The sequence below is a fragment of the Balaenoptera borealis genome, assembly GCF_965194805.1.
Source record: "Balaenoptera borealis genome assembly, chromosome: 11".
In the NCBI taxonomy this organism is placed as follows: Eukaryota; Metazoa; Chordata; class Mammalia; order Artiodactyla; family Balaenopteridae; genus Balaenoptera; species Balaenoptera borealis.
Genome location: NC_138868.1, coordinates 85,028,896 through 85,052,524, shown reverse-complemented (window position 1 = coordinate 85,052,524; position 23,629 = coordinate 85,028,896). Strand labels below are relative to the sequence as shown.

General features: G+C 37.4%; 1 pseudogene across 1 annotated transcript in view; it reads right to left on the bottom strand.

The window, feature by feature from the left end:
• LOC309604887 (DNA endonuclease RBBP8 pseudogene) overlaps window positions 1-23,629 on the bottom strand; it is a 421,592-nt pseudogene that overhangs the window by 244,615 nt on the left and 153,348 nt on the right. The window lies entirely within an intron of this gene.

Here is a 23,629-nt window from a genome sequence, read left to right as displayed (position 1 = left end):
TTGGCATACAGTTGTTTGTAGTAGTCTCTTATAATCCTTTGTATTTCTGAAGTGTCAGTTGTGATTTCTCCATTTTCATTTCTAAATTAATTGACTTGTGTCCTCTCCCTTTTTTTTCTTGATGAGTCTGGCTAAGGGTTTATCAATTTTGTTTATCTTCTCAAAGAACCAGCTTTTAGTTTTATTGATCTTTGCTATTGTTTTCTTCATTTTTCTATCATTTATTTCTGCTCTGATCCTTATGATTTCTTTCCTTATACTGACTTTGGGTTTTCTTTGTTCTTCTTTCTCTAGTTGTTTTAATTGTAAGGTTAGATTCTTTATTTGAGATTTTTCTTGTTTCTTAAGGTGAGATTGAATTGCTATAAACTTCCCTCTTAGACCTGCTTTTGCTGCATCCCATAGGTTTTGGGTCATTGTTTTTTCTTTGTCATTTGTTTCTATGTATTTTTTGATTTCTTCTTTGATTTCTTCAGTGATCTCTTGGTTATTCAGTAGCTCACTGTTTAGCCTCCATGTATTTGTGTTTTTTACACTTTTTTTCCTGTAATTGATTTTCAATCTCATAGTGTTGTTGTCAGAAAAGATGCTTGATACCATTTCAATTTTCTTAAATTTTCCGAGGCTTGATTTGTGACCCAAGATTTGTCTATCCTGGAGAATATTCCATGTGCACCTGAGAAGTATATGTATTCTGCCACTTTGGGGTGGAATATTCTATAAATATCATTTAAGTCCATCTGGTCTAATGAGTCACTTGAAGCTTTTGTTTCCTTATTTATTTTCTGTTTGGATGATCTCTCTATTGGTGTAAGTGGGGTATTAAATTCTCCTACTATTATTGTGTTACTGTCGATTTCTCCTTTCACGGTTGTTAGCATTTGCCTTATGTATTAAGGTGCTCCTATGTTGGGTACATAAACATTTATAATTGTTATATCTTCTTCTTGGATTGATCCTTTAATCACTATGTAGTGTCACTCCTTATCTCTTGTAACAGTCTTTATTTACAGTCTATTTTATCTTATAAGTGTATTGTCACTCCAGCTTTCTTTTGATTTCCATTTGCATGAAATAGCTTTTTCCATCCCTTCACTTTCAGTCTGTATGTGTCCCTAGGTCTGAAGTGGGTCTCTTGTAGACAGCATATATATGGGACTTGTTTTTGTATCCATTCAGCCAGTCTGTGTCTTTTGTATGGGACAGTTAATCCATTTACAGTCAAGGCTATTATCAATATGTATGTTCCTATTACCATTTTCTTAATTGTTTTGGGTTTGTTTTTGTGGGGTTTTTTTTCTCTTGTGTTTCCCACCTAGAGAAGTTTCTTTAGCATTTGTTGTAAAGCTGGTTTTGTGGTGCTGAATTCTCTTAGCTTTTGCTTGTCTGAAAAGCTTGTGATTTCTCTGTCAAATCTGAATGAGATCCTTGCTGGGTAGAGTAATCTTGGTTGCAGGTTTTTCTCTTTCATCACTTTAAATATATCTTGTCACTCCCTTCTACCCTGCAGAAGTTCTGCTGAAAAATCAGCTGATTACCTTATGGAGATTCCTTTGTATGTTATTTTTTGTTTTTCCCTTGTTGCTTTAATATATTTTCTTTGAGTTTAATTTTTGTTAGTTTGATTAATGTGTGTCTTGGTGTGTTTTTCCTAAGGTTTATCCTGTATGGGACTCTCTATTCTTCCTGGACTTGGGTGACTATTTCCTTTCCCATGTTAAGGAAGTTTTTGACTATAATTTCTTCAAATATTTTCTCAGACCCTTTGTTTTCCTCTTCTTCTTCTGGGACCCCTATAATTCGAATGTTGGTACGTTTAGTGTTGTCCCAGAGGTTTCTGATGTTGTCTTCAATTCTTTTCATTCTTTTCTCTTTATTCTGCTCCTTGGCAGTTATTTCCACTCTTTTGTCTTCCAGCTCACTTATTCATTCTTCTGTCTCAGTTATTCCATTATTGATTCCTTCTAGTGTACTTTTCATTTCATTTATTGTCTTGTTCATCTCTGTTTGTTTGTTCTTTAGTTCTTCTAGATCTTTGTTAAACATTTCTTTTAGTTTCTCTATCAGTGCCCCCATTGTATTTCTGAGATTCTGGATCATTTTTACTATCATTACTCTGAATTCCTTTTCAGGTAGATTGTCTATTTCCTCCTTATTTATTTGGTCTTGTAGGTTTCTACCTTACTCCTTCATCTGTGACATATCTTTTTGCTGTCTCTTTTTAAATTTTTTTTAAGAGTGAGATTGTGTTCCTGTCTTACTGGTTGTTTGGTCTGAGGCTTCCAACACTAGAGTTTGTAGGCTGTTTGGTAGAGCTGGATCTTGGTGCTGAGATGAGGACCTCCATGAGACTTCACTCCAATGAATATTCCCTGGGGTCTGAGGTTCTCCATTAGTCCAGTGGTTTGGACTTGGAGCTCCCACTGCAGGAGCTTCACCCGACCCCCAGCTTCTGAACCAAGATCCCCCAAGCTGCCTGGGGTGGCAAAAAAGTAAAAAGAGAGAGAGAGAAAAATAACAAAGTAAAAAATAAAATTAGACTAGGAAACTAACAGATATGTTATAAAGAACATAAAAATAAAAATAGATGAATCAACAACTGGGCGGTACATCAATACCACAATAGTTAAAAAGAGGAGGAGAGAAAAGAAAAAACAAAGGTGGGGGAAGAACTTGGCTGTGGAGGGTGGGCCCTAAACAAAGTCGAGGTTTGGGTGGTGGGTGTGGCCTATGATTAGGACCCACAGGGCTGGAAAAGGCCCTGGGTGTTGTGTGGGGTGGGGCTTAGTTTCAAGGAACAGAAGGGGTCCAGACATGCCCCCACCCCTGGTCTCAGAGGGTGGGGACCTCATCTGGGAGCCCAGCAGGCTTCCTGGGCTCAAGTGGATTGTGCAAACACCCTCCTCTCCTCTCCTGCTCGTTTGGTCCTGGAGGGACCCTCCCCCTTGCCTCTCCTGGTCTCCCTGACTCCTCCCCTGTGTCGCCAAGGACCCAGGCAGCCTGGAGGGGGCCTTGGAGGACAGGGGAATGGCCTGGGAACTCAGCAGGTTTCCCAGGCCTGAGTGGGTGGGACAAATGCCCTCTAGTCCTCTCTTACTCCTCCTGGATGGCTCCTCCTGCCTGCCTCTCCTGATCTCCCCAACCTCCATCCTATGCCCCCAGGGACCCACCCAGCCTGGATATCCAGTGTAATTAATTATTAACAGTACCTTTTCATTTGGAAAATAAATTATGAGTATATGTCTGTTTTTAGCATTCTTTAGACAGCTGAAACAGGAAAATTTGTCTTCTAAAGATCAATTTTAATCTATGCAATAAGAAATTCCAACTCAGTAAATGCAGAATGGCTTTTTCATATGTATATGATTTTGAAAAAACATGCATTCCCAAAGCCATAGCATTTCTTTTTTCTCTCTCCACAACTAATAGGTTTTGCCTACTTTAATGGTTCCACTGAAATTAATCACTTTGAGTGCTTACACCCACCCTGCCCCCCCCCAAAAAAAACAAAAACAAAAACCTGATTTCTTAAGAAAAACAATGTAAAAAAGGCCAAGTATGCCAAGACCCCAAAACTTAGTGCTTAACTATTCAACATCTGCTATACCATCTGTTTTTAAATCTAAATGTCATTTTCAGAAGTTTCTCTGATAATCAATGAAAATTTAAATCATGCAAGATAAGTGCAAGATGACTAAAAGGGGGTTAGGCAGGGAGATGAGAGTCAAAGCACAGAAAGGAATAAATATCTGTACTAAGTTTCTTCTAACTTGAACTTCCAAAGTAAAATCTTCAAGTAAAACACTGGAAACATCAAAGTGTTCCCACATAGTCACATCCTCCTCTTCTCCAACCCACTCTCAGGAAAGAAAAAGCTAAAGCTTTCAGATCAGGTTGAAATAACTCAGGAACATTTATTAATACTTGACTAATTCTTAGGCCCTCAGGATAAACTCCCATTGATGTCAGCAGCTTTCTTTTGCAGACAGTCTTAATAGATTTCAACTGTTTTATTTAGAGCACTTCCACTTTAGGATGGAGTTTCAAAGGCCTTACCTAACACTGCTAGGATGTTGGCAGCCCAACAAATTCTGAGAACCCAAACCCTCAGATGCAATGGCTCCTTCCTGGCTGTTTCTGAAGGATGCTGCTTGAATTTTGTATCTGCAATTAAGAAATAGGAAGAGAGCTTGCATGACCCTAGAAGCTTCTCTTGTGTGGCCATTGTTGATTTAAAAGTGTAAGAACTGATCAATAGAAATTATGTTTCTGACTAAGGAGTCGAGTCTACCTATATACATTCAAGCTGTGTCTGCACATACAGACTAATCTGAGGAGGGCGAACTAGTTAACTACAGCCATAGAGCTTTATATAAAATAATATATCAGCCTAGGATCACTGGCTGAAAGGAACAAACGCCCATTTAAGCCAGCTTAAGTTAAGAGAAATTTATTTTTAGGCTAAACGAGGCAACCTCACAGACATTTAAGGATAAGAAATGAAATAGAGCCAAACTACCTGGGACAGACACTAAAACAGAAAAATTAGTTACATAATCATTCTCTGTTTTTAGAGCAAAGATTCCCTCTTATCTCTGATTCTTTTTTCTTTTATTTGGCTTCATGTAGTTCCACATTCCTCTACTTGCCCTGACGTTTCAACTCAATTATCCACTGTCAGCTAAATAATAGCCCCTGTATCTTCAAGTACAACTTCTCAAGAGAAAGAATCTAATTAGTTCAACTCACTCTATGCACCAGTTCTTCTTGTGTTAGCATTCAACCCTAGCTAAGTCAGCTAGTGGTGAGGAATTACTTCCTACAAAGGGGGTTGTGAATAGGGTACATTCTAGAAAAGGACTGGATAGGTGCTCCCCAAATTTCTACTATAAGGATTTATGTAAATTATTTAAAATTATTTTATCCTGGATGGACCATGTATAGATATCAAAAAGTACTGGCTCTTCTTTCCTTGTCTTCCAGATCAATATGAAATTCAGGAAATATATAACCAATTTTCAAATGACAATGTTGAAGCCACAAGAGGAGTTTTCAATCTCCTGCAATGGAAATTATTAACAAAAATGGAATAATGTCTCCAACATGTATGCTTTTCTTTACTCAGAAGGCCTCTGTGGTTGGATTGCTCCCATTCCCCTAATGGAGGTTTATACATTTATAACACGTTTCTGTTTGACACTCGTCCACCCAAATCTAAAGTGAAGAGTTGCTTGTGTATTACATTGAAAACAATAACGCGGGCTTCCCTGGTGGCGCAGTGGTTGGGAATCCACCTGCCAATGCAGGGGACATGGGTTCGAGCCCTGGTCTGGGAGGATCTCACATGCTATGGAGCAGCTGGGCCCATGCACCACAACTGCTGAGCCTGCGTTCCAGAACCTGTGATCCACAACTACCGAAGCCCACGCACCTGGAGCCCGTGCTCCATGGCAGGAGGCCACTGCAATGAGAAGCCCACGTACTGCAACAAAGTGTGGACCCCGCTCACCACAACTAGGGAAAGCCTGCACACAGCAACGAAAACCCAACACAGCCAAAAATAATTAAATAAAATAGATAAATAAAAACAAGAATGCATTTGGACTTTGAAAGAAAATGCCAAAAATTTCAAACATGATACATTTATGTCCAACTGAGTCTTTCAGAATATATTTTTAAGAGTCAGTGGAATAATGGAAATCTTAATCAATGTTGCCTGATTTTCTATAGCTTTGATCTCATCTCTCAGCCATTTTTTTCTCCAGAGTTAGAATATTCAGTTTATTTTCTTATATTTGAGAGAAAAACAAGTATTAAGGTATATTTTTTGATCACTTCAAAGTTAGTTTTTGCAGAAAATATATTCTGACCTGTCTTTACTGCTACGGATTTACAAAGGGCATATCTGATTCATTTCCAGGAAGAACAAACCACTTTTCTTAATGAATTCAAGGAAGATAAAGAAAAGTCAACAATAAAATGAAAGAATTAGATTACCTTTTTTTCATATGACATATTTTATTGGCTTTAATATTCAGTAGTTGAAATTTTGTGGTGCTTTTTAATCTTAATTTCTCAACATCTTACATTTTCTTCTTTTTTTTTCATTTATCCATTCCTTTATTTATTTGTTCAACATTCAATAAATGTCCCCCTTTTATCAAGACTGCATCATGCTTTGGGAAGACCTCACATGGGGCTGTATAGCCTCTCACGAAACACAATAGAAGGGTACATAAACCAGACTTCAGGGGAAAAACAAACAGGAAAAGCTCCCTGGGGAAAATGACATCGTGGGTGAAGGCTCTGGAGGTAAGAAAGTACTAACACATTTGAGAAGCTGCAAAAAGTAGAGCTGGCCTGAAGAGTGCACAGTTAGTTAGAGAGTGCAGGGCTGTTTGGCAAGGGTGCCGGTTAAGCTTACATTTTTTTAATATACATAATTCCCATTTTAAAAATTTTAGTCTTTTCAAGGTTGAATTTGTTACCGTTTAGAAGTGCAATGAAATTTTATGTATGTATGTCTTTATTTATGTATTTTAAACCAACTTGACTAGTTCCTCAAAAGCTCATGATCTGAAATGAGATGAGAATGGTGGCAAGATCTTTCAGTTGCTTAATATCAAGAAAGGAGAAGTTACCTGTGGACAATTTGATAACTCAAATCTGGGCATGGAAATTATTTGGTCTCGTAGTGACAATGCACCCACTGAGTGTCTCCCAGCTATGTAATACACTCCCACTTGAGTATATGTGACAGTTAACACCAAAGGAGATGTTAACTTTTAAAGACTGGCTTTTTTGTTTGTTTATTTAAATTGAGCACAGGTTGATAGATGTAGCGTTACTCATTACATTTATTCAAATATTCACTAAATTAAGCAATGAATGCTTATTTAACAAATATTAAATAAACATTTAGCAAGTGTTTATTGCACCCCTACTATGTACCAAGCACACTGCTTGGATTGGGGATACAAAAGTCTATAAAAATGATAATATTTCTAGTTAAGCTCAGTGGGGTAAACTATCACAAAGATCATTTTCCTATGAAGGGTTATATGGAACTGAGAGAGTAAGGAGGAAAGCATAATTGAGATTGGGGATCAAAGTATGCCTTTATGTGGAAATAACTTTTAGGCAAATAATGAGGGGTTAAGTAGGAGTTAGACAGGATACTTATGAGGTGGGAAAGAAAAATTTATATTTGGGGAACTGAAAAGTGAGAGTACCTGGACCAAAGAAAACAATGGGTAAAGTGGCTCAAAATGAGACTGGAGCTCTAGATACGGGCCACAGTAAATGTACTCATAATCTAGTTTAACAGTTTGGGGCTTGACCCTAAGTTCCGTGGAAAACAATTCACATGTTCTGAGCCATGGATGACATGAACTTTTATTTTATTTTAATCTTATTTTATTTTTTATTTTATATTGGAGTATAGTAGATTAACAATGTTGTGTTAGGTTCAGCTGCACAGCAAAGTGGTTCAGTTTTACATATACATGTATTTATGATTTTTCAAAAAAAATTCCCATTTAGGTAATTACAGAGTATTGAGCAAAGTTCCCTGTGCTATATAGTAGGTCCTTGTTGTTTATCTATTTTAAATATAGCAATGTGTACAGTTCAACCCCACACTACCAATCTACCCCACTGCGCACCCCCCCTTCCCCTGAGTAGCCATAAGTTTGTTCTCTAGTCTGTGAATCTGTTTCTGTTTGGTAAGTAAGTTCATTTGTATCATTATTTTAGATTCTGCATATAAGCTATATCATATGATATTTGTCTGTTTCTGTCTGACTTAACTTCACTTAGTATAATAATCTCCAGGTCCATCCATTTTGCTACAAATCACATTATTTCATTCTTTTTAATGGTGAGTACTATTCCATTGTATATATGTACCACATCTTCTTTATCCATTCTTCTGTCAGTGCACCTTTAGATTGCTTCCGTGCCTTGACTATTGCAAACAGCACAGCATGAATATTGGGGTGCATGCATCCTTTTGAACGATGTTTTTCTCTGGATATATGCCCAGGAGTGGGATTGCTGGATCATATGGTAGCAATAATTTTAGATTTTTTAAGGAAACTCCGTACTGTTATCCATAGTGCCTGTACCAATTTACATTCCCACCAGCAATATAGAAGAGTGTCATTTTCTCCACACCCTCTCCAGCATTTATTGTTTGCAGAGTTTTTGATGACAGCCATTCTGACTGGCATGAGGTAATTTCTAATGGTACTTTTGATTTGCATTTCTCTAATGATGAGCATCTTTTCATGTGTCCTTTAGCCATCTGTATGTCTTCTTTGGGGAAATGTCTATTTAGGTCTTCTGCCCATTTTTTGATTATTTGGTTTTTTTTATACTGAACTGTATGAACTGTTTGTATATTTTGGACATTAATGCATTGTCAGTTGCGTCATTTGCAAATATTTTCTCCAGGTGTGTGGGTTGTCCTTTCATATTGTTTATGGTTTCCTTTGCTGTATGAAAGCTTTTGAGTTTATTTAGGTTCCATTTGTTTATTTTTGTTTTTATTTCCACAGATCAAAAAAGATATTGCTGCAATTTATATAAAAGTGTATTCTGCTGATGTTTTCCTCTAAAAGTATAATAGTATCTGGTCTTACATTTAGGTCTTTAATCCATTTTGAGTTTACTTTTGTGTGTGGTGTAAAAAAATTATCTACTTTTATTTTTTATATGTAACTGTCCAGTTTTCCCAGCACCGTTTATTGAAGAGACTGTCTTTTCTCAATTATATAGTCTTGCCTCCTTTGTTATAGATGAATTGACCATAGGTGTGTGGGTTTATTTCTGGGATTCCTATCCTGTTCCATTGAGCTATATTTCAATTTTTGTGTCAGTACCATACAATTTTGATGACAGTAGATTTGTAATGTAGTCTGAAGCCAAGGAGCCTGATTCTTCCAGTTTCATTTTTCTTTCTCAAGATTGCTTTGGCTATTTGGGGTCTTTTGTGTCTCCATACAAACTTTAAGATTTTTTGTTCTAATTCTGGGAAAAATGTCACTGGTAATTTGATAGGGATGTCATTGAATCTTTAGATTGCCTTGGGTGGTATAGTCGTTTTGACAATATTGATTCTTTCAATTCAAAACATAGTATATCTTTCCAACTGTTTGGGTCATCTTTGACTTCTTTCATCAGTGTCTTATAGTCTCTGCAATAGAGAATTTTGCCTCCTTAAGTAGGTTTATTCCTAGGTATTTTATTCTTTTTGATGTGATGGTAAATGTGGTTGTTTCTTTAATTTCTCTTTCTTATCTTTCTTTGTTAGTGTATAGAAATGTAACAGATTTCTGTATAGTAATTTTGTATCCTGCAAATTTACCAAATACATTGATCAGCTCTAGTAGTTTTCTGGTAGCATCTTTAGGATTTTCTATGTATTGTATCATATCATCTGCAAACAGTGACAGTTTTAGTTGTTTTCCAATTTGGATGCCCTTTGTTTTTCTTATGTGATAGCTGTGGCTATGACTTCCAAAACTATGTTGAATAAAAGTGGTGAGAGTAGACATCCTTGTCACGTTCCTGATCTTAGAGGAAATGCTTTCAGCTTTTCACCATTGAGTATAATGTTAGCTGTAGGTTTGTCATATATGGTCTTTATTATGTTGTGGTAGTTTCCCTCTATGCCCACTTTCTGGAGAGTTTTTATCATAAATAGGTGTTGAATTTTGCCAAAAGCTTTTTGTGCATCTATTGCAATGATCATATGGTTTTATTCTTCAATTTTTTGATGTAGTGCATCACACTGAATGATTTGTGGATATTAAAAAATCCTTGCATTCCTGGGATAAATCTCACTTGATCATGGTGTATGAACATGTTAAAGTATTATTGGATTTGCTTGGTAGTATTTTGTTGAGGATTTTTGCCTCTATATTCATCAGTGATATTGGCCTGTAATTTCCTTTTCCTGTGGTATCTGTGTCTGGTTTTGGTATCAAGGAGATGGTGGCATCATAGAAAGAGTTTGGGAGTGTTCTTTCCTCTGCAATTTTTTGGAAGAGTTTCAGTAGGATTGGTGTTAACTCTTCTCTAAATGTTGGATAGAATTCACCTGTGAAGCCATCTGGTCCTGAACTTTTGTTTGTTGGGTGTTTTTATTTATTTTTATTTATTTATTTATTTTTTAAACATCTTTATTGAAGTATAATTGCCTTACAATGGTGTGTTAGCTTCTGCTTTATAACAAAGTGAATCAGTTATACATATACAATATGTTCCCATTTCTCTTCCCTCTTGCATCTCCCTCCCTCCCACCCTCCCCATCCCACCCCTCTAGGTGGTCACAAAGCACCGAGCTGATCTCCCTGTGCTATGCGGCTGCTTCCCACTAGCTATCTATTTTACATTTGGTAGTGTATATATGTCCATGACACTCTCTTACCCTGTCACATCTCACCCTACGCCCTCCCCATATCCTCAAGTCCATCCTCTAGTAGGTCTGTGTCTTTATTCCCGTCTTGCCACTAGGTTCTTCATGGCCTTTTTTTTTTTTCCTTAGATTCCGTATATATGTGTTAGCATACTGTATTTGTTTTTCTCTTTCTGACTTACTTCACTCTGTATGACAGACTCTAACTCCATCCACCTCATTACAAATACCTCCATTTCATTTCTTTTTATGGCTGAGTAATATTCCATTGTATATATGTGCCACATCTTCTTTATCCATTCATCTGTCGATGGACATTTAGGTTGCTTCCATGTCCTGGCTATTGTAAATAGAGCTGCAATGAACATTTTGGTACATGACTCTTTTTGACCTATGGTTTTCTCAGGGTATATGGCCAGTAGTGGGATTGCTGGGTCGTATGGTAGTTCTATTTGTAGTTTTTTAAGGAACCTCCATACTGTTCTCCATAGTGGCTGTATCAATTTACATTCCCACCAACAGTGCAAGAGAGTTCCCTTTCCTCCACACCCTCTCCAGCATTTATTGTTTCTAGATTTTTTGATGATGGCCATTCTGACTGGTGTGAGATGATATCTCATTGTAGTTTTGATTTGCATTTCTCTAATGATTAATGATGTTGAACATTCTTTCATTTGTCTGTAGGCCATCTGTATATCTTCTTTGGAGAAATGTCTATTTAGGTCTTCTGCCCATTTTTGGATTGGGTTGTTCGTTTTTTTGTTATTGAGCTGCATGAGCTGCTTGTAAATCTTGGAGATTAATCCTTTGTCAGTTGCTTCATTTGCAAATATTTTCTCCCATTCTGATGGTTGTCTTTTGGTCTTGTTTATGGTTTCCTTTGCTGTGCAAAAGCTTTTAAGTTTCATTAGGTCCCATTTGTTTATTTGTGTTCTTATTTCCATTTCTCTGGGAGCTGGGTCAAAAAGAATCTTGCTGTGATGTATGTCATAGAGTGTTCTGCCTATGTTTTCCTCTAAGAGTTTGATGGTGTCTGCCTTTACACTTAGGTCTTTAATCTATTTTGAGTTTATTTTTGTGCATGGTGTCAGGGAGTGTTCTAATTTCATACTTTTACATGTACCTGTCCAATTTTCCCAGCACCACTTATTGAAGAGGCTGTCTTTTCTCCACTGTATATGCTTGCCTCCTTTATCAAAGATAAGGTGACCATATGTGTGTGGGTTTATCTCTGGGCTTTCTATCCTGTTCCATTGATCTATATTTCTGTTTTTGTGCCAGTACCAAACTGTCTTGATTACTGAAGCTTTGTAATATAGTCTGAAGTCAGGGAGCCTGATTCCCCCAGCTCCATTTTTCGTTCTCAAGATTGCTTTGGCTATTCGGGGTCTATTGTGTTTCCATACAAATTGTGAAATTTTTTGTTCTAGTTCTGTGAAAAATGCCAGTGGTAGTTTGATAGGGATTGCATTGAATCTGTTGTTGGGTGTTTTTAAATCACAGTTTCGATTTCAGTACTTCTGATTGTCTGTTCATTATTTCTTCCTGGTTCAGTTTTGGGAGATTGTACATTTCTAAGAATTTGTCCATTTCTTCAAAGTTGTCCATTTTATTGACATATAGTTCCTTGTAGTAGTCTCATGATCCTTTGCATTTCTGTGGTGTCTGTTGTAACTTCTATGTTTTCGTTTCTAATTTTATTGATTTGAGCCCTCTCCCTTTTTCTTGATGATTCTGGCTAAAGGTTTATCAATTTTTTTTTATCTTTTCAAAGAACCAACTTTTAGTTTCTTTGATCTTTTCTATTGTTTTCTTCATCTCTATTTCATTCATTTCTGCACTGATCTTTATCATTTCTTTCCTGCTATTAACCAGGTTTTATTTGTTCTTCTTTCTCTAGTTGCTTTAGGTGTAAGGTTAGACTGTTTATTGGGAATTTTTCTTGTTTCCTGAGGTAAGATTGTATTGCTATAAACTTCCTTTTTAGATCTGCATTTGCCATGTCCCATAGGTTTGAGATCATTGTGTTTTCATTGTCATTTGTCTCTAGGTATTTTTTTATTTCCTCTTTGATTTCTTCAATGATCCACTGGTTGTTTAGTAGCATATCATTTAGCCTCCATGTGTTTGTTATCATTAATTTTTTTTCTTGTATTTGATTTCTAATCCATAGGGTTGGGGTCAGAAAAGACGTTTGATATGATTTCAATTTTCTTAAATTTACTGAGGCTTACATGGTGGCCCAGCATGTGATCAATCCTGGAGAATGTTCCATATGCACTTGAGAATAATGCATATTCTGCTGCTTTTGGATGGAATGCTCTATAAATATCAATTAAGTCCATCTGGTCTAATGTGTCATTTAAGGCCTGTGTTTCCTTATTTATTTTCTGTCTAGATGATCTGTCCAGTGATGAAAGTGGGGTGCTAAAGTCCCTCACTATTATTGTGTTACTGTTTATTTCTCCATTTATGGCTGTTAGTATTTGCCTTATATACTGAGGTGCTCCTATGTTGGATGCATATATTTATATTTACAACTGTTATATCTTCTTCTTGGATTGATCCCTTATGTCCTTCCTTGTCTCTTGTAACAGTCCTTATTTAAAGTTTATTTTGTCTGATATGAGTATTGCTACTCCAGCTTTCTTTTGGTTTCCATTTGCATGGAATACCTTTTTCCATCCCCTCAATTTTAGTCTGTATGTGTCCCTAGATCTGAAGTGGGTCTCTTGTAGACAGCATATATGAGTCTTGTTTTTGTGTCCATTCATCCAGTCTAAATCTTTTGGTTGGGGCACTTAATCCATTTACATTTAAGGTAATTATTGATATATATGTTCTTATCGTCATTTTGTTAACTGTTTTGTATTTGTTTTGTAATGTTTTTTTCTTCTATTACTCTTTTTTTCCTTTCTCCTGTGATTTGATGATTAAGTTTAGTGTCGTGTTTGAACTCCTTTTTCTTTTTTTGTGTGTGTATCTGTGGTAGATTTTTGGTTTGCGATTACCATGATGTTTTGATATAGCAGTCTGTATATAAACAAGGTTGTTTTAAGTTGCTGGTCTTTTCATTTCAAATGTATTTTCAATATCCTGCATTTGTGCTCTCCTCTTCTCATAATTGCTGGCTTTGATAACATATTTGTGTGCAGATGATTTCCTATCTTTACTGTATGTTTGCCTTTGCTGGTGAGCTTTTCCATTCGTAATTTTCTTGTTTTCAGATATGGCCTTTTCTTTTTCACCTAGAGAAGTTCCCTTAGAATTTGTTGCAAAGGTGATCTGGTGGTGCTGAATTCTCTTAGCTTTGCTTGTCTGTAAAGCTTTTGATTTCTCCACGAAATCTGAATGAGAGCCTTGTTGGGTAAAGTATTCTTGGTTGTAGGTTCTTTCCTTTCATCCCTTTAAATATATCTTGCCACTCCCTTCTGGCCTGCAGAGTTTCTGCTGAGAAATCCACTGATAACCTTACAGGAGTTCCCTTGTATGTTATTTGTTGCCTTTCCTTTGTTGTGTTTAATATTTTTTCTTTGTCTTTAATTTTTGTGAATTTGATTCCTATGTGTCTTGGTGTGTTCCTCCTTGAGTTTATCCTGCTTGGGACTCTCTGCACTTCCTGGACTTGGGTGACTGTTTCCTTTCCCATGTTAGGGAATTTTTCAGCTCTTATCTCTTCAAATATTTTCTCAGGTCCTTTCTCTCTCTCTTCTTCTGGAACCCCTATAATTCGAATGTTGGTGCATTTAATGTTGTCTGAGAAGTCTCTTAGACTGTCCTCAGTTTTTTTCACTCTTTTTTCTTTATTTCATTCCTTGGCACTGATTTCCACCATTCTGCCTTCCAGCTCACTTATCCTTTCTTCTGCCTCGGTTTTTCTGCTATTGATTCCTTCTAGTGTATTTTTCATTTCAGTTATTGTATTATTCATCTCTGTTTTTCTTTTCTGTAGTTCTTCTACATCTTTGTTCAACATTTCTTTTATCTTCTCAATCTGTGTCTCCATTCTTTTTTTGAGATTTTGGATCATCTTTATCATCATTACTCTGAATTCTTTTTCAGGGAGATTGCTTATCTCCACTTCACTTAGCTGTTGTTCTGGAGTTTTATCTTTTTCCTTCAACTGGGACATATTCCTCTACTGTCTCATTTTGTCTAACTTTCTGCGATTGCAGTTTCTGTTCTGCAGTCTGCAGGATTGTAGTTCTTCTTGTTTCTGCTGTCTGCCCCCTCATGGATGAGGCTGTCTAAGAGGCTTGCCCAGGTTTCCTGGTAGGAAAGACTGGTTCCTGTCCACTGGTGTTTGTAGCTGTGTCTTGTGGCAGGGCTGTGTCAGTGGGTGTGTTTAGTGGACAACTGTGTTCTCAGGAACACTTGAAGCAGCCTGTCAGCTGATGGGTGTGGCTGTCTTCCTACCCTCTTGGCTGTTTTGCCTGAGGCTTCCCAGCACTGATGCCTACAGGCTGTTGGGTGGGGTGAGGTCCTGGTGAGAAAATGGTGGTCTCCAAGGAGGCCCATCCTCATGAGCACTCTTTAGAACCACTGCCACCAGCATTCTCATCCACACAGTGAGCCACAGCTGCCCCCCCCCCGCCTCCAAAGAAGACCCTCCAACACCAGCAGGTAAATCTGACCCAGTTGCTTATGAGGTCACTGCTTTTTTCCCTATGTCTTGGTGTACACAAGACACTGTGTGCACCCTTCAAGAACTGAGTTTCTGTTTCCCCAAGTTTTGTGGAATTCCTGCAATCAAACCCCACTCACCTTCAAAGCCAGATTCTCTGGAGCTCCTCCTCCCATTGCCAGACCCCCAGACTGGGGAGCCTGATGTGAGGCTCAGAACTTTCACGCCTATGGAGACCTTCTGTGGTATAATTATTTTCCAGTTTGTGGGTCACCCACCTGTCATGTATAGGGTTTGATTTTATCACTATTGTGCCACTCCTACCATATCGTTGTGGCTTCTTCTTTGTCTTTGGATGTAGGGTATCTTTTTTGGTAGGTTCTAGCATTTTTTTTTTTTTTGGCTGATAGTTTTTCAGTAGTTAGTTAGTTGTGATTTTGGTGTTTCTGTAAGAAGAGGTGAGCTCATGTCCTTCTACTCCACCACCTTGCCTCCTTCTCTCTCATTTATTTTAAAAATTACACTGGCTGGAATGGAATGGCGAGGGTCAAAAGTGAAAGTGCAGTATAGTGAGTTTAAACTTGAGTGGAGGCAGTGGAAATGAACAAAATGTATAGATTTAAGAAAACTTGAGGAGACATGTCCAATATATCAGCAAATTCTATTGTTTATAAGTATTGAGGTAACAGGAGCAAACCCCATGATTTGAGTTTAAGCAGTTGTGTGTCACCATACTGTGATTTGCTGAAATGGGGTAGATTGAAGAAAGAGGGTACTATGGACTGGACCGTGCCCCCCAAATTAATATGTATTTATTTATACCCTCCAAAGTGAGTGTATTTGTGGATGGGGCTTTGTGAGTGTTGGGGAGAAAAGTTTGCCACCCCAAAATGTCTCTTTGGCATGCATTTTATTTTAAGCTGAAAATATCTAGGCCCAAGGAACTCAGGAGGAAACTTTGACCTTCCTGCTAACTGCCTAAAATTTAGATAGTGGACGTGTTATCAGAGATATCTGCAAAGAATATGGGCTAGTTGTATAGGGAGAAACTCAGCAGGACCTAGAGAGCAGAGTCCACTCTGTGTCCATTTCCTCTGCCTGGCCCAGCAAACTTTTATTTATGAACAATTTGCTTTTCCAACTACTTGTGAGTTGCTTTCATTCCCTTTGAAATCCCAAACCACTATCCCCAACATTTTTTGTCTTTAGCTGAAGATGATATTTAAGGTGAGAGTTTTGGCCATATTGGTGAATCACTCAGTTTTCCTGGGTCTCCCCCATGTATATATGTAATTAAACTTTTGTTTGATTTTTCTCTTGTTAATCTGTCTCATGTCAATTTATTTCTTTGCCCAGCCAGAAGAACCTAGAAGAGTAGAGGAAAATTTCTTCCTCCCTGACATGAGGATGTGATAAAAGTTAAATGAGGTCATAAAGGGGAACCCTAATATATAGGAAGATAAGGAGGAACCAAAGTTCTCTCCTTCTCCACCACATGAGGACACAGAGAGTAGGTGGCCTTCTGCAAGCTGGGAAGAGCGTTCTCATCAGAAAGTGAATTGGCTGAAACTTGATCTTGGACTTCAAACCTCTAGAGATGTGAGAAATACATTTCTGTTATGTTAACCACCCAGCCTGTGATATTTTGTTATGGCACACCAAGATGACTAAGATATAAGGATTTTGGAGGTTACTTGTATATTGAGATGGATGTGGGATAATTACCAATATTAATAATGGGGTAGAGCTCAGAGTGAGGTCTAAGCCACAGATCAAAATCTAGACATCATTAACATTTAAAAGATATTTGAAACAACAGCTACAAATGAGGTTGTCTAAAACAAGTATACACATGAGAAAAGAGCAAGAACAAAATTCTTAGTACTTCCTACATATAGAATTTGGTGCAAGAAGAGTACCTAGCTAAATGCATTGAGAAAGAGTGAGAGATTTGTCATCAGGACTTTGTGATATTAGGGAAGCCAAGAGAAGACAGTATTGAAGCAGAAAAGTACAAGTCAATTATACTGAATATTGCTAAAAGATTAAATAAGAAGAAGATAAAGAAGCTTCCATTACATTTGGCAATATGAGAGTCATTGGTGACTACTGGGAAAACAGTTTTGGTGTAATAGTGTGGTAGAATCGATATTTGAGTGAATCAAAAGTAAAAAAGTGGAGGCATCTTTCATAGACTGTGTGTGTTTGTGTGTGTGTGTGTGTGTGTGTGTGTGTGTGTGTGATATTTGACTGTGACAGGAAGCACAGTAATAGGAGGGTGATTGAATCTAACGTGAGTTAATGACTCCCCTGGGGTGGATCAGGTCTAGGATGAGTCACATTATTTGCTCCTTAAGTAATGAGCATGCCTCTATACCTAGTGTCCTAGAAATTATATAATAAAATCTTCCACTATCATCTCTTATAAAAAATTACCTTTGACGTGTTTATTTTGGGGTTAGATTTTCAAGAATGCACCTCATTACTATGACAAGAGTTGTCTACACTTCTATTTCTTTGAAAATGGAATCCTTTTATATCCTCACCACAGTCCTTTCATAAAATAGGTTTGTACCCCTGAATCCTGGTTACTTTGGTTGGGTCTTTGTGACTTACTCCCACACCCTTGGAGCAGGCATCTCTTGTCCTCTGCCTACTTTCTGCTACCAGAATTTCTTTACATGAATTTTGGCCCACCTTCAGTGAATTCTTTCTTCATTCTTCTAGACGTCCATGATGACAACTTGATTTCCTGGCTCATGTTCCATTACCTGGTATTTGGATTACCTTTGGCCACCTCCTCTGATTTTCCATCATCAGTTCATCCAGGCTGCCTATGGGCTACACCCACAATGGGGTTAAAGGCTCAAGTCCTGTGGAATGAGAGATGTGGGTGTGATGATACCACTTAATAGCTATGAATCCTTGGCCATTGTTAACTCTCCAAGTCTAGGATATTTCCCTGTAAATGTTGCTGTGAGTACTAAATGAAATACTTTCTATAATATTTACCTAGAACAGAGAAAGGTTTGAATTAAATGTGGCTACAATTATTATATCCAATAGTGATCTAAATAAATTATCTAGTTTCAGTTTTTTCTCAGTTTTATGATTGTGTTATTAAGTTTGCTGAAGTATAAATAATAAAAAAGGTGATTTAAATCTGTCTCATTTCATTTTAGAAATTAATACTTTTAGGCAGTTTATAACACTATTTAAAATGGTAGTCTGCTCTTAGGATTGTTTTGTGATTTAACTCTTTTTTTTTGCAACTAGTGATAAGGACAGAGTAAAGGGACAAAGCAGGTAATTAAATAGTTAATCCCACTAGGGAATCATAAGTAGAGAAAAAAAGTATGGGTGACCCCTGTAAGTTAATTATCACTCAAGAAAGCAGGCTTTCTTAACCACAAAACCAAATGGGCTTGCTTAGCAAGGAAAACCATGCAATAGAAGCACAAGACATGCCCCAAGACAATAAAACAATGGTGGAATGAAACCTACATTGTGCCCATTGAAATCAGCAATTTAATGATCCTTGAGAAGGGGTTTTTTCTGTGTGTACTAAGAGCAGAAATATAGGGGAGAAGTGTCATTATACTAAAACCTAAGATGTTTTACCATATTTTAGTATATGTTACCACTTTTTCCTCATTTCCATAGTGCCATGACAGTCCTGGTTGAGCCATATAGGGTCAAAAACTACTCCACCCAATATATAGAAGGAGTTAATGATGAAAAACTCAAAGAAAGAAGAACGAAGAAGAAAGGAAGAAACTGGTCTTCTCCCTCTCCCCACTTTTCCTTTGATTATAAAAATGTAGCCCACTAAGTTCTTGGGGCAGCACTCCCTTGCCTGCTCACTTGTATCTCTCACAAGTGTCCTGTACTAATAAATCATTTCTTGCCTGTTGCTTTGCCCCTTGCTGAATTCTTTCTGCACTGAGACAAAAGAACCTGAGATTCATTAAGTCCTGAGATAAGTTCTGTGGTTTCAGACCAGGTGTGCAGTTTCAATCAGAAGACTGTGGGTTTGAGTTCCCTCCTAAGGTAGGGATGATGAGTTTTGAGTCCAATCTGAAGTGTGGCTAGGTTGAAATCCCATCTGAGGAGTGCAGTTTCATCTGGGTTAGAGTCCCATCCAAGGAGTGCAGTTTCAATAGGAGAAAAAAATCTTCATAAATGGCTCATTGGTCATTCAATGACTTAACCCTTGTGGCATTTCTGGTCTCTAGTGGAATCACATTATTTGAAGTATAAGGAGGAGCACTGATGAAAGAAGAGTAAGTGATGTGATCAAGGCCTCCCAGAAAGTCAGAAACAAATGTCAAATTATACCACTACCTCTGCTCTCTACTCCTAATGAGGACTTCACTTCAGTGCCAGTTAAATGTTAGGGTAATCTAAGTCCAATAGAAAAATAATGCAAGCCACATATGTAAATATATTATAAATTTATTTCCACAAATGTAATTAACGTTTTTCTACTAGTTATATTTATCTTAATAATTCATTTTTATTCACTTTTAAATTTATTTATTTATTTTTAACATCTTTATTGGAGTATAATTGCTTTACAATGGTGAGTTAGTTTCTGCTTTATAACAAAGTGAATCAGCTATACATATACATATATCCCCATATCTTCTCCCTCTTGCATCTCCCTCCCACCATCCCTATCCCACCCCTCTATGGGTTCGAACACTCCCTAACACCATACACAAAAATAAACTCAAAATGTATTAAAAACCTAAATGTAAGACCAGACACTATAAAACTCTTGGAGGAAAACATAGGCAGAACACTCTATGACATAAATCACAGCAAGATCCTTTTTGACCCACCTCCTAGAGAAATGGAAATAAAAACAAAAATAAACAAACGGGACCTAATGAAACTCAAAAGCTTTTGCACAGCAAAGGAAAACATAAACAAGAGGAAAAGACAACTCTCAGAATGGGAGAAAATATTTGCACATGAAGCAACTGACAAAGAATTATTCACTTTTGTATTAATTTGCTTTTAACAGGTTTATTGATGCATAATTGACATATACAATTAATCCATTTAAAGTGTACAATTCAATGAATTTTAGTATATACACAGAGTTGTGCAACAATCCCCATAATCAGTTTTAGAACATTTTCATCATCTCCAAAAGAAACTTCATACCAATTAGCAGTCAGTCACTCCCCCTTTACTCCCAGTCTCTCACCCGAGCCCTAGGCCATTAGAAATTGACTTTCTGTCTCCATGTGCTTATTCTGGACATTCTCTTTTGCTGTCAATCACAGTATGTAGCCTTTTGAATATGTCCACTTTCATTTTGCAGAATGTATTTAAGATTCATGAGTATTATGAGTGTCAGTAGTTTATTCCTTTTTATTCCATTGTATGAATATATCACACTTAGTTATTTATCTATCTGTTGACAAACATTTGAGTTGTTTTCAGTTTGGGTAAGCAAAACTCACCACTATTTTCAGTGTAGGGGCGCAAAACTTGCCACTCCAAAATTTCTCTTTGGCCTGTGAATTATTTTGAGCTGAAAACAATCAAGGCCCAAAAGAATCAGGAAGAAATTTTACCTTCCCTCAACTGCCTAAAACTTTTAGATAGTAGTTCTGTTCCTGAAATAGAGCTATCACTAGAGATATCTGCAAAGAATATAAGCTAGGTGTAGTGTAGGAAACTCTAGGAAATGCTTAAAGAATAGCGTTCATTCTGTCTCTTTGTCTCTGCATGGCTTAGCAAACATTTATTTACCAAACATTTGCTTTACCATTGCCATGTCAATTGCCTTTCTCCCCTTCGAAGTCCCAAAGCACTATTCCTAACATCCTCTTTGTCTTTAGCTGAAAATCATATTTAAGATGAAGGTTTTAGTCATTTTGATGAGTTATTCAGTTTTCCTGGGTCTCTCCCATGTATACATGTTATTATGCTTTTGTTTAATTTTCCCCTGTTAATCTGTCTCATGTCAATTTCATTCTTAGACCAGCCAGAAGAACCTAGAAGGGTAGAGAAAAATTTCTTCCTCCCCAACAGGTGATTATGAATAAAGTTGCTGTAGAGATTCTCATATAGGCTTTGATGTAAACTTAAGTTTTAATTTCACTTAGGTAAATATCTAGGGGTAGGATTGGTGAATCATAAGAAAAGTATTATATTTAACATAACAAGAAATTGTTAAGCTTCCTATTTTCCCGAAATGGTTGCTCCATACTACATTCTCAGTAGGACTATATGAGAGTCTTGGTTGTTCTGCATTGTTGCTAGTGTTACTGAGCCAAACTTGGGTCTGTTCACCCATGCACAGTAAAGCCAATCAACTGACACTGGGTTGAGGTGAAAAAAAAGTGCAGCATTTGTTGCAGGGTGCCAAGCAAGGAGTCCAGGGCAACTGGTGCTCAAAACACCCAAACTCCCCCCATTGGGTTTCAGGAAAGCATTTTTAAAAGGCAAGGTGATGAAGGGGAGTTTCAGGGTATGTGATCAGCTCTTGCACAGTTCTTGGATTGGTTGATGGCGACGTACAGGGTGGTGGCACAGGGGTTATCATTATCAAACCTTAGGTCCCAGTAGGCCTGGGGGCTATGTGTTTATGGTCATCAAATAGTTAAAGTCTTCCATTTGGTGGGGGTTTTAGCATCTGTCAAGGAATTCAGGAAATGTGCATTAGATACTGTTATCTTGGTACTTCAGAGAGGTGTTAAAGCAGAGGATATGGGGGAGGGGTCAGTCCCTCCCAGGAAGGTCCCATATGGTCCCGTTCTGTTACGCTAACATTTGATATAGTCAGTTTTTTTTGTTTGCCAGTCCAATGGGTGTATAGTGGTATAGCCACATTTTTAAAAGTTTAAAAGTATGAAATTAACTTTATAATATATTTTGTTTAATTAAATGTGTCAAAAATTTTCATCTCAACATGTAAAAAGTATAAAATTGTTAATATATTGTATTATTAATATTGTTTTTCACACCAAATTTGGAAATCTGGTGTGTATTTGACACTTACAGCACATCTCAATGCAAATGCTTAATACTTGTAAATACACAGTTTAGGTAGAGTCCTATCAAAACCAAGTTATGTTTAACTGAAAAATATTTTATACTACTTCAGTTTTTAAATTTAAATTGAAATATATTAAAATTAAATATAATTAAAATTCAGTCCCTCAAGTGTAGTAATCACATTCCAAGTGCGCATGTGACTGGTGACTACTATATAGGACAGCACAAGCATTCCCACCCCAGTACTTGATTGTCTTCCTAATTTCTAAACCATGGGGAACTATAAGGGATGTAGATTTACTCAAGACTAAACCATATTTAATGCCCCCATGTTGGATTAAGTGCCCCTTTTTGGTGATCAGTGCTTATACATTTTAAAATATTTACCTCAGTATACTCTTCTTTTTTTTAAAGCACTTTTTCTTTTTTATAGCTACTTTATTTATTTATTTTATTTTATTTTTGGCTGTGTTGGGTCTTCGGCTCATGCGAGGGCTTTCTCTAGTTGAGGCAAGTGGGGGCCACTCTTCATCGCGGTGCGTGGGCCTTTCACTATCGTGGCCCCTCCCGTCACGGGGCACAGGCTCCAGACGCGCAGGCTCAGTAGTTGTGGCTCACGGGCCCAGCTGCTCCGTGGCATGTGGGATCTTCCCAGACCAGGGCTTGAACCCGTGTCCCCTGCATTAGCAGGCAGATTCTCAACCACTGCGCCACCAGGGAAGCCCTACTCTTCTTTTTTTTTTTAAGATTTATTTTAATTTTATTTTTGGCTGCGTTGGGTCTTTGTTGCTGCGCACAGGCTTTCTCTAGTTGTGGCGAGCGGGGGCTACTCTTCATTGCAGTGCACGGGCTTCTCCTTGGGGTGGTTTCTTTTGTTGTGGAGCACAGGATCTAGGTGTGCAGGCTTCAGTAGTTGTGGCACGTGGTCTCAGTAGTTGTGGCACATGAGCTTAGTTCCTCCACAGCATGTGGAATCTTCCTGGACCAGGGATTGAACCCGTGTCCCCTGCATTTGCAAGCAGATTCTTATCCACTGTGCCACCAGGGAAGTCCCTATACTCTTAATAATGGATTTAATTTAGACTCTCCTTGACTCATTTCAAGTTCCTTTAAGGCACAATGTGTCTTTATTAACAGATCCCCAGCATCTAGAACAGTGTCTAGCACACTATAGTAGTTACTCAATAGATACGTTTACATATGTGAATAAAAGCACAAATTCATGTTGAAATATTATAATATTGACATGACACTTGCTCAAAACAAACGGTTCCTATGGTACATATTGTATTTATCTGATAGTACTCAATTTAGGATGGTCTTATCTGTATTCAGTGGTGAGACTGGCATTTAGTTGAATTTTTCATTTTCCATTGAATTTTATCAACTTTAGGAAAATTCTATTTTTAACAGCTGAATCAGTTTGTAATCTAGATAAAGAAACATTCTGAGGGGTCTCCTTGTAGATGTTCCATACTATCATTTGAGAGCAGCAATTGTATTTTTGCTGTATGGGAGCAAAATTTGCCACCCAAAATATCTTTTTGGCATATGGATTATTTCAAGCTGAA